Raw genomic sequence first — 11,991 nt, 5'->3', positions numbered from 1 at the left:
TGCATTAATCTCCCAATCAATGTCACTGCGTTAATCTCCCAATCAATGTCACTGCATTAATCCCCCAATCAATGTCACTGCATTAAACTCCCAATCAATGTCACTGCATTAATCTCCGAATCAATGTCACTGCGTTAATCTCCCAAACAATGTCACTGCGTTAATCTCCCAATCAATGTCACTGCATTATTCTCCCAATCAATGTCACTGCATTCATCCCCCAATCAATGTCACTGCATTAATCCCCCAATCAATGTCACTGCATTAATCCCCCAATCAATGTCACTGTATTAATCTCCCAATCAATGTCACTGCATTAATCTCCCAATCAATGTCACTGCATTAATCTCCCAATCAATGTCACTGCATTAACCTCCCAATCAATGTCACTGCATTAATCTCCCAATCAATGTCACTGCATTAATCTCCCAATCAATGTCACTGCATTAATCCCCCAATCAATGTCACTGCATTAATCCCCCAATCAATGTCAGTGCATTAATCTCCCAATCAATGTCACTGCATTAATCTCCCCCTCAATGTCACTGCATTAATCTCTCAATCAATGTCACTGCGTTAATCTCCCAATCAATGTCACTGCATTAATCTCCGAATCAATGTCACTGCGTTAATCTCCCAATCAATGTCACTGCATTAATCCCCCAATCAATGTCACTGCATTAATCTCCCAATCAATGTCACTGCGTTAATCTCCCAATCAATTTCACTGCATTAATACCCCAATCAATGTCACTGCGTTAATCCCCCAATCAATGTCACTGCGTTAATCTCCCAATCAATGTCACTGCATTAATCTCCCAATCAATGTCACTGCATTAATCCCCCAATCAATGTCACTGCATTAATCTCCCAATCAATGTCACTGCGTTAATCTCCCAATACATGTCACTGCATTAATCCGCCAATCAATGTCACTGCGTTCATCTCCCAATCAATGTCACTGCATTAATCCCCCAATCAATGTCATTGCATTAATCTCCCAATCAATGTCACTGCATTAATCCCCCAATCAATGTCACTGCATTAATCTCCCAATCAATGTCACTGCATTAATCCCCCAATCAATGTCACTGCGTTAATCTCCCAATCAATGTCACTGCGTTAATCCCCCAATCAATGTCACTGCATTAATCCCCCAATCAATGTCAGTGCATTAATCTCCCAATCAATGTCACTGCATTAATCTCCCAATCAATGTCAATGCGTTAATCTCCCAATCAATGTCTCTGCATTAATCTCCCAATCAATGTCACTGCATTAATCCCCCAATCAATGTCACTGCATTAATCCCCCAATCAATGTCAGTGCATTAATCTCCCAATCAATGTCACTGCATTAATCTCCCACTCAATGTCACTGCATTAATCTCTCAATCAATGTCACTGCGTTAATCCCCCAATCAATGTCACTGCATTAATCTCCCAATCAATGTCACTGCGTTAATCTCCCAATCAATGTCACTGCATTAATCTCCCAATCAACGTCACTGCATTAATCTCCCAATCAATGTCACTGCATTAATCTCCCAATCAATGTCACTGCATTAATCTCCCAATCAATGTCACTGCGTTAATCTCACAATCAATGTCACTGCGTCAATCTCCCAATCAATGTCACTGCATTAATCTCCCAATCAATGTCACTGCGTTAATCTCCCAATCAATGTCAATGCGTTAATCTCCGAATCAATGTCACTGGTTAATCTCCCAATCAATGTCACTGCATTAATCCCCCAATCAATGTCACTGCATTAATCTCCCAATCGATGTCACTGCGTTAATCTCCCAATCAATGTCACTGCATTAATCCCCCAATCAATGTCACTGCGTTAATCTCCCAATCAATGTCACTGCATTAATCTCCCAATCAATGTCACTGCATTAATCCCCCAATCAATGTCACTGTATTAATCTCCCAATCAATGTCACTGCGTTAATCTCCCAATAAATGTCACTGCATTAATCCGCCAATCAATGTCACTGCGTTCATCTCCCAATCAATGTCACTGCATTAATCCCCCAATCAATGTCATTGCATTAATCTCCCAATCAATGTCACTGCATTAATCCCCCAATCAATGTCACTGCATTAATCTCCCAATCAATGTCACTGCATTAATCCCCCAATCAATGTCACTGCGTTAATCTCCCAATCAATGTCACTGCATTAATCTCCCAATCAATGTCACTGCATTAATCTCCCAATCAATGTCACTGCATTAATCTCCCAATCAATGTCACAGCATTAATCTCCCAATCAATGTCACTGCATTAATCCCCCAATCAATGTCACTGCGTTAATCCCCCAATCAATGTCACTGCATTAATCTCCCAATCAATGTCACTGCATTAATCTCCCAATCAATGTCACTGCATTAATCTCCCAATCAATGTCACTGCATTAATCTCCCAATCAATGTCACAGCATTAATCTCCCAATCAATGTCACTGCATTAATCCCCCAATCAATGTCACTGCGTTAATCTCCCAATTAATGTCACTGCATTAATCTCCCAATTAATGTCACTGCATTAATCTCCCAATCAATGTCACTGCATTAATCTCCCAATCAATGTCACTGCATTAATCTGCCAATCAATGTCACTGCGTTAATCTCCCAATCAATGTCACTGCATTAATCTCCCAATCAATGTCACTGCGTTAATCTCCCAATCAATGTCACTGCATTAATCTCCCAATCAATGTCACTGCGTTAATCTCACAATCAATGTCACTGCGTCAATCTCCCAATCAATGTCACTGCATTAATCTCCCAATCAATGTCACTGCGTTAATCTCCCAATCAATGTCAATGCGTTAATCTCCGAATCAATGTCACTGGTTAATCTCCCAATCAATGTCACTGCATTAATCCCCCAATCAATGTCACTGCATTAATCTCCCAATCGATGTCACTGCGTTAATCTCCCAATCAATGTCACTGCATTAATCCCCCAATCAATGTCACTGCGTTAATCTCCCAATCAATGTCACTGCATTAATCTCCCAATCAATGTCACTGCATTAATCCCCCAATCAATGTCACTGTATTAATCTCCCAATCAATGTCACTGCGTTAATCTCCCAATAAATGTCACTGCATTAATCCGCCAATCAATGTCACTGCGTTCATCTCCCAATCAATGTCACTGCATTAATCCCCCAATCAATGTCATTGCATTAATCTCCCAATCAATGTCACTGCATTAATCCCCCAATCAATGTCACTGCATTAATCTCCCAATCAATGTCACTGCATTAATCCCCCAATCAATGTCACTGCGTTAATCTCCCAATCAATGTCACTGCATTAATCCCCCAATCAATGTCACTGCATTCATCTCCCAATCAATGTCACTGCATTAATCCCCCAATCAATGTCACTGTATTAATCTCCCAATCAATGTCACTGCATTAATCTCCCAATCAATGTCACTGCATTAATCTCCCAATCAATGTCACTGCATTAACCTCCCAATCAATGTCACTGCGTTAATCTCCCAATCAATGTCACTGCATTAATCTCCCAATTAATGTCACTGCATTAATCCCCCAGTCAATGTCACTGCATTAATCCCCCAATCAATGTCAGTGCATTAATCTCCCAATCAATGTCACTGCATTAATCTCCCAATCAATGTCACTGCATTAATCTCTCAATCAATGTCACTGCGTTAATCCCCCAATCAATGTCACTGCATTAATCTCCCAATCAATGTCACTGCGTTAATCTCCCAATCAATGTCACTGCATTAATCTCCCAATCAACGTCACTGCATTAATCTCCCAATCAATGTCACTGCATTAATCTCCCAATCAATGTCACTGCATTAATCTCCCAATCAATGTCACTGCGTTAATCTCCCAATCAATGTCACTGCGTTAATCTCCCAATCAATGTCACTGCATTAATCTCCAAATCAATGTCACTGCGTTAATCTCCCAATCAATGTCACTGCATTAATCTCCGAATCAATGTCACTGCGTTAATCTCCCAATCAATGTCACTGCGTTAATCCCCCATTCAATGTCACTGCATTAATCCCCCAAACAATGTCACTGCATTAATCCCCCAATCAATGTCACTGCATTAATCCCCCAATCAATGTCACTGCATTAATCCCCCAATCAATGTCACTGCATTAATCCCCCAATCAATGTCACTGCATTAATCTCCCCATCAATGTCACTGCGTTAATCCCCCAATCAATGTCACTGCATTAATCTCCCAATCAATGTCACTGCATTAATCTCCCAATCAATGTTACTGCATTAATCCCACAATCAATGTCACTGCATTAATCTCCAAATCAATGTCACTGCGTTAATCCCCCAATCAATGTCACTGCATTACTCTCCCAATCAATGTCACTGCATTAATCTCCCAATCAATGTCACTGCATTAATCTCCCAATCAATGTCACTGCATTAATCTCCCAATCAATGTCACTGCGTTAATCTCCCAATCAATGTCACTGCATTAATCTCCCAATCAATGTCACTGCATTTATCCACCAATCAATGTCACTGCGTTAATCCCCCAATCAATGTCACTACTTTAATCTCCCAATCAATGTCACTGCGTTAATCTCCCAATCAATGTCACTGCATTAATCTCCCAATCAATGTCACTGCATTAATCTCCCAATCAATGTCACTGAATTAATCTCCCAATCAATGTCACTGCATTAATCTCCCAATCAATGTCACTGCGTTAATCTCCCAATCAATGTCACTGCATCAATCCCCCAATCAATGTCACTGCATTAATCTCCCAATCAATGTCAGTGCATTAATCTCCCAATCAATGTCACTGCATTAATCCCCCAATCAATGTCACTGCATTAATTTCCCAATCAATGTCACTGCATTAATCCCCCAATCAATGTCACTGCATTAATCTCCCAATCAATGCCACTGCATTAATCTCCCAATCAATGTCACTGCATTAATCTGCCAATCAATGTCACTGCGTTAATCTCCCAATCAATGTCACTGCATTAATCTCCCAATCAATGTCACTGCATTAATCCCCCAATCAATGTCACTGCATTAATCTCCCAATCAATGTCACTGCATTAATCTCCCAATCAATGTTAGTGCATTAATCTCCCAATCAATGTTAGTGCATTAATCTCCCAATCAATGTCACTGCGTTAATCTCCCAATCAATGTCACTGCGTTAATCTCCCAATCAATGTCACTGCATTAACCCCCCAATCAATGTCACTGCATTAATCTCCCAATCAATGTCACTGCATTAATCTCCCAATCAATGTCACTGCATTAATATCACAATCAATGTCACTGCATTAATCTCCCAATCAATGTCACTGCGTTAATCTCCCAATCAATGTCACTGCATTAATCTCCCAATCAATGTCACTGCGTTAATCTCCCAATCAATGTCACTGCATTAATCTCCCAATCAATGTCACTGCATTAATCTCGCAATAAATGTCAGTGCATTAATCTCCCAATCAATGTCAGTGCATTAATCTCCCAATCAATATCACTGCATTAATCCCCCAATCAATGTCACTGCATTAATCCCCCAATCAATGTCACTGCATTAATCTCCCAATCAATGTCACTGCATTAATCTCCCAATCAATGCCACTGCATTAATCTCCCAATCAATGTCACTGCGTTAATCTCCCAATCAATGTCACTGCATTAATCTCCCAATCAATGTCACTGCGTTAATCTCCCAATCAATGTCACTGCGTTAATCTCCCAATCAATGTCACTGCATTAATCTCCGAATCAATGTCACTGCGTTAATCTCCCAATCAATGTCACTGCGTTAATCCCCCATTCAATGTCACTGCATTAATCCCCCAAACAATGTCACTGCATTAATCCCCCAATCAATGTCACTGCATTAATCCCCCAATCAATGTCACTGCATTAATCCCCCAATCAATGTCACTGCATTAATCCCCCAATCAATGTCACTGCATTAATCTCCCCATCAATGTCACTGCGTTAATCCCCCAATCAATGTCACTGCATTAATCTCCCAATCAATGTCACTGCATTAATCTCCCAATCAATGTTACTGCATTAATCCCACAATCAATGTCACTGCATTAATCTCCAAATCAATGTCACTGCGTTAATCCCCCAATCAATGTCACTGCATTACTCTCCCAATCAATGTCACTGCATTAATCTCCCAATCAATGTCACTGCATTAATCTCCCAATCAATGTCACTGCATTAATCTCCCAATCAATGTCACTGCGTTAATCTCCCAATCAATGTCACTGCATTAATCTCCCAATCAATGTCACTGCATTTATCCACCAATCAATGTCACTGCGTTAATCCCCCAATCAATGTCACTACTTTAATCTCCCAATCAATGTCACTGCGTTAATCTCCCAATCAATGTCACTGCATTAATCTCCCAATCAATGTCACTGCATTAATCTCCCAATCAATGTCACTGAATTAATCTCCCAATCAATGTCACTGCATTAATCTCCCAATCAATGTCACTGCGTTAATCTCCCAATCAATGTCACTGCATCAATCCCCCAATCAATGTCACTGCATTAATCTCCCAATCAATGTCAGTGCATTAATCTCCCAATCAATGTCACTGCATTAATCCCCCAATCAATGTCACTGCATTAATCTCCCTATCAATGTCACTGCATTAATCCCCCAATCAATGTCACTGCATTAATCTCCCAATCAATGCCACTGCATTAATCTCCCAATCAATGTCACTGCATTAATCTGCCAATCAATGTCACTGCGTTAATCTCCCAATCAATGTCACTGCATTAATCTCCCAATCAATGTCACTGCATTAATCCCCCAATCAATGTCACTGCATTAATCTCCCAATCAATGTCACTGCATTAATCTCCCAATCAATGTTAGTGCATTAATCTCCCAATCAATGTTAGTGCATTAATCTCCCAATCAATGTCACTGCGTTAATCTCCCAATCAATGTCACTGCGTTAATCTCCCAATCAATGTCACTGCATTAACCCCCCAATCAATGTCACTGCATTAATCTCCCAATCAATGTCACTGCATTAATCTCCCAATCAATGTCACTGCATTAATATCACAATCAATGTCACTGCATTAATCTCCCAATCAATGTCACTGCGTTAATCTCCCAATCAATGTCACTGCATTAATCTCCCAATCAATGTCACTGCGTTAATCTCCCAATCAATGTCACTGCATTAATCTCCCAATCAATGTCACTGCATTAATCTCGCAATAAATGTCAGTGCATTAATCTCCCAATCAATGTCAGTGCATTAATCTCCCAATCAATATCACTGCATTAATCCCCCAATCAATGTCACTGCATTAATCCCCCAATCAATGTCACTGCATTAATCTCCCAATCAATGTCACTGCATTAATCTCCCAATCAATGCCACTGCATTAATCTCCCAATCAATGTCACTGCGTTAATCTCCCAATCAATGTCACTGCATTAATCTCCCAATCAATGTCACTGCGTTAATCTCCCAATCAATGTCACTGCGTTAATCTCCCAATCAATGTCACTGCGTTAATCCCCCAATCGATGTCACTGCATTAATCTCCCAATCAATGTCACTGCATTAATATCCAAATCAATGTCACTGCAGTAATCTCCCAATCAATGTCACTGCGTTAATCTCCCAATCAATGTCACTGCGTTAATCTCCCAATCAATGTCACTGCATTAATCACCCAATCAATGTCACTGCATTAATCTCCCAATCAATGTCACTGCGTTAATCTCCCAATCAATGTCACTGCGTTAATCCCCCAATCAATGTCACTGCATTAATCCCCCAATCAATGTCAGTGCATTAATCTCCCAATCAATGTCACTGCATTAATCTCCCAATCAATGTCATTGCGTTAAAATCCCAATCAATGTCACTGCATTAATCCCCCAATCAATGTCACTGTATTAATCCCCCAATCAATGTCACTGCATTAATCCCCCAATCAATGTCACTGCATTAATCTCCCAATGAATGTCACTGCGTTAATCTCCCAATCAATGTCACTGCATTAATCTCCCAATCAATGTCACTGCGTTAATCACCTAATCAATGTCACTGCATTAATCCCCCAATCAATGTCACTGCATTAATCTGCCAATCAATGTCACTGCGTTAATCTCCCAATCAATGTCACTGTATTAATCCCCCAATCAATGTCACTGCGTTAATCTCACAATCAATGTCACTGCGTTAATCTCCCAATCAATGTCACTGCATTAATCCACCAATCAATGTCACTGCATTAATCTCCCAATCAATGTCACTGCGTTAATCTCCCAATCAATGTCAGTGCATTAATCTCCCAATCAATATCATTGCATTAATCCCCCAATCAATGTCACTGCATTAATCTCCCAATCAATGTCACTGCCTTAATCTCCCAATCAATGTCACTGTGTTAATCTCCCAATCAATGTCACGGCATTAATCTCCCAATCAATGTCACTCCATTAATCTCCCAATCAATGTCACTGCATTAATACCCCAATCAATGTCACTGCATTAATCTCCCAATCAATGTCACTGCATTAATCTCCCAATCAATGTCACTGCATTAATCTCCCAATCAATGTCACTGCGTTAATCTCCCAATCAATGTCACTGCATTAATCACCCAATCAATGTCACTGCATTAATCTCCCAATCAATGTCACTGCGTTAATCTCCCAATCAATGTCACTGCGTTAATCTCCCAATCAATGTCACTGCGTTAATCCCCCAATCGATGTCACTGCATTAATCTCCCAATCAATGTCACTGCATTAATATCCACATCAATGTCACTGCATTAATCTCCCAATCAATGTCACTGCGTTAATCTCCCAATCAATGTCACTGCGTTAATCTCCCAATCAATGTCACTGCATTAATCACCCAATCAATGTCACTGCATTAATCTCCCAATCAATGTCACTGCGTTAATCTCCCAATCAATGTCACTGCGTTAATCCCCCAATCAATGTCACTGCATTAATCCCCCAATCAATGTCAATGCATTAATCTCCCAATCAATGTCACTGCATTAATCTCCCAATCAATGTCACTGCGTTAAACTCCCAATCAATGTCACTGCATTAATCCCCCAATCATTGTCACTGCATTAATCCCCCAATCAATGTCACTGCATTAATCCCCCAATCAATGTCACTGCATTAATCTCCCAATGAATGTCACTGCGTTAATCTCCCAATCAATGTCACTGCATTAATCTCCCAATCAATGTCACTGCGTTAATCTCCTAATCAATGTCACTGCATTAATCCCCCAATCAATGTCACTGCATTAATCTGCCAATCAATGTCACTGCGTTAATCTCCCAATCAATGTCACTGCATTAATCCCCCAATCAATGTCACTGCGTTAATCTCCCAATCAATGTCACTGCGTTAATCTCCCAATCAATGTCACTGCATTAATCCCCCAATCAATGTCACTGCATTAATCTCCCAATCAATGTCACTGCGTTAATCTCCCAATCAATGTCACTGCATTAATCCCCCAATCAATGTCACTGCGTTAATCTCCCAATCAATGTCACTGCATTAATCACCCAATCAATGTCACTGCATTAATCTCCCAATCAATGTCACTGCGTTAATCTCCCAATCAATGTCACTGCATTAATCCCCCAATCAATGTCACTGCGTTAATCTCCCAATCAATGTCACTGCATTAATCCCCCAATTAATGTCACTGCATTAATCTCCCAATCAATGTTACTGCGTTAATCTCCCAATCAATGTCACTGCATTAATCCCCCAATCAATGTCACTGCGTTAATCCCCCAATCAATGTCACTGCGTTAATCTACCAATCAATGTCACTGCATTAATCCCCCAATCAATGTCACTGCATTAATCTCCCAATCAATGTCACTGCATTAATCTCCCAATCAATGTCACTGCATTAATCTCCCAATCAATGTCACTGCATTATTCCCCCAATCAATGTCACTGCATTAATCTCCCAATCAATGTCACTGCATTAATCCCCCAATCAATGTCACTGCATTAATCTCCCAATCAATGTCACTGCATTAATCTCCCAATCACTGTCACTGCATTAATCCCCAAATCAATGTCACTGCATTAATCTCCCAATCAATGTCACTGCATTAATCCCCCAATCAATGTCACTGCGTTAATCTCCCAATCAATGTCACTGCGTTAATCCCCCAATCAATGTCAATGCATTAATCCCCCAATCAATGTCACTGCGTTCATCTCCCAATCAATGTCACTGCGTTATTCCCCCAATCAATGTCACTGCATTAATCTCCCAATCAATGTCACTGCATTAATCCCCCAATCAATGTCACTGCATTAATCTCCCAATCAATGTCACTGCATTAATCTCCCAATCACTGTCACTGCATTAATCCCCAAATCAATGTCACTGCATTAATCTCCCAATCAATGTCACTGCATTAATCCCCCAATCAATGTCACTGCGTTAATCTCCCAATCAATGTCACTGCGTTAATCCCCCAATCAATGTCAATGCATTAATCCCCCAATCAATGTCAGTGCATTAATCTCCCAATCAATGTCACTGCATTAATCTCCCAATCAATGTCACTGCGTTAATCTCCCAATCAATGTCACTGCATTAATCCCCCAATCAATGTCACTGCATTAATCTCCCAATCAATGTCACTGCGTTAATCCCCCAATCAATGTCACTGCATTAATCTCCCAATCAATGTCACTGCGTTAATCTCCCAATCAATGTCACTGCATTAATCTCCCAATCAATGTCACTGCATTAATCTCGCAATCAATGTCAGTGCATTAATCTCCCAATCAATGTCAGTGCATTAATCTCCCTTTCAATATCACTGCATTAATCCCCCAATCAATGTCACTGCATTAATCTCCCAATCAATGTCACTGCATTAATCTCCCAATCAATGTCACTGTGTTAATCTCCCAATCAATGTCACTGCATTAATCTCCCAATCAATGTCACTGCATTAATCCCCCAATCAATGTCACTGCATTAATCTCCCAATCAATGTCACTGCATTAATCTCCCAATCAATGTCACTGCATTAATCTCCCAATCAATGTCACTGCGTTAATCTCCCAATCAATGTCACTGCATTAATCACCCAATCAATGTCACTGCATTAATCTCCCAATCAATGTCACTGCGTTAATCTCCCAATCAATGTCACTGCGTTAATCTCCCAATCAATGTCACTGCGTTAATCCCCCAATCAATGTCACTGCATTAATCTCCCAATCAATGTCACTGCATTAATATCCAAATCAATGTCACTGCATTAATCTCCCAATCAATGTCACTGCATTAATCTCCCAATCAATGTCACTGCTCTATTCCCCAATCAATGTCACTGCGTTAATCTCCCAATCAATGTCAGTGCATTAATCTCCCAATCAATGTCACTGCATTAATCACCCAATCAATGTCACTGCATTAATCTCCCAATCAATGTCACTGCGTTAATCTCCCAATCAATGTCACTGCGTTAATCCCCCAATCAATGTCACTGCATTAATCCCCCAATCAATGTCAGTGCATTAATCTCCCAATCAATGTCACTGCATTAATCTCCCAATCAATGTCACAGCGTTAAACTCCCAATCAATGTCACTGCATTAATCCCCCAATCAATGTCACTGCATTAATCCCCCAATCAATGTCAGTGCATTAATCTCCCAATCAATGTCACTGCATTAATCTCCCAATCAATGTCACTGCGTTAATCTCCCAATCAATGTCACTGCATTAATCCCCCAATCAATGTCACTGCATTAATCTCCCAATCAATGTCACTGCGTTAATCCCCCAATCAATGTCACTGCATTAATCTCCCAATCAATGTCACTGCGTTAATCTCCCAATCAATGTCACTGCATTAATCTCCCAATCAATGTCACTGCATTAATCTCGCAATCAATGTCAGTGCATTAA

Source organism: Pristiophorus japonicus, unplaced genomic scaffold (assembly GCF_044704955.1).
Source record: "Pristiophorus japonicus isolate sPriJap1 unplaced genomic scaffold, sPriJap1.hap1 HAP1_SCAFFOLD_328, whole genome shotgun sequence".
NCBI classification, from domain to species: Eukaryota; Metazoa; Chordata; class Chondrichthyes; family Pristiophoridae; genus Pristiophorus; species Pristiophorus japonicus.
The sequence above is the reverse complement of the archived record's forward strand: the minus strand, read 5'-3'. Positions refer to the sequence as shown.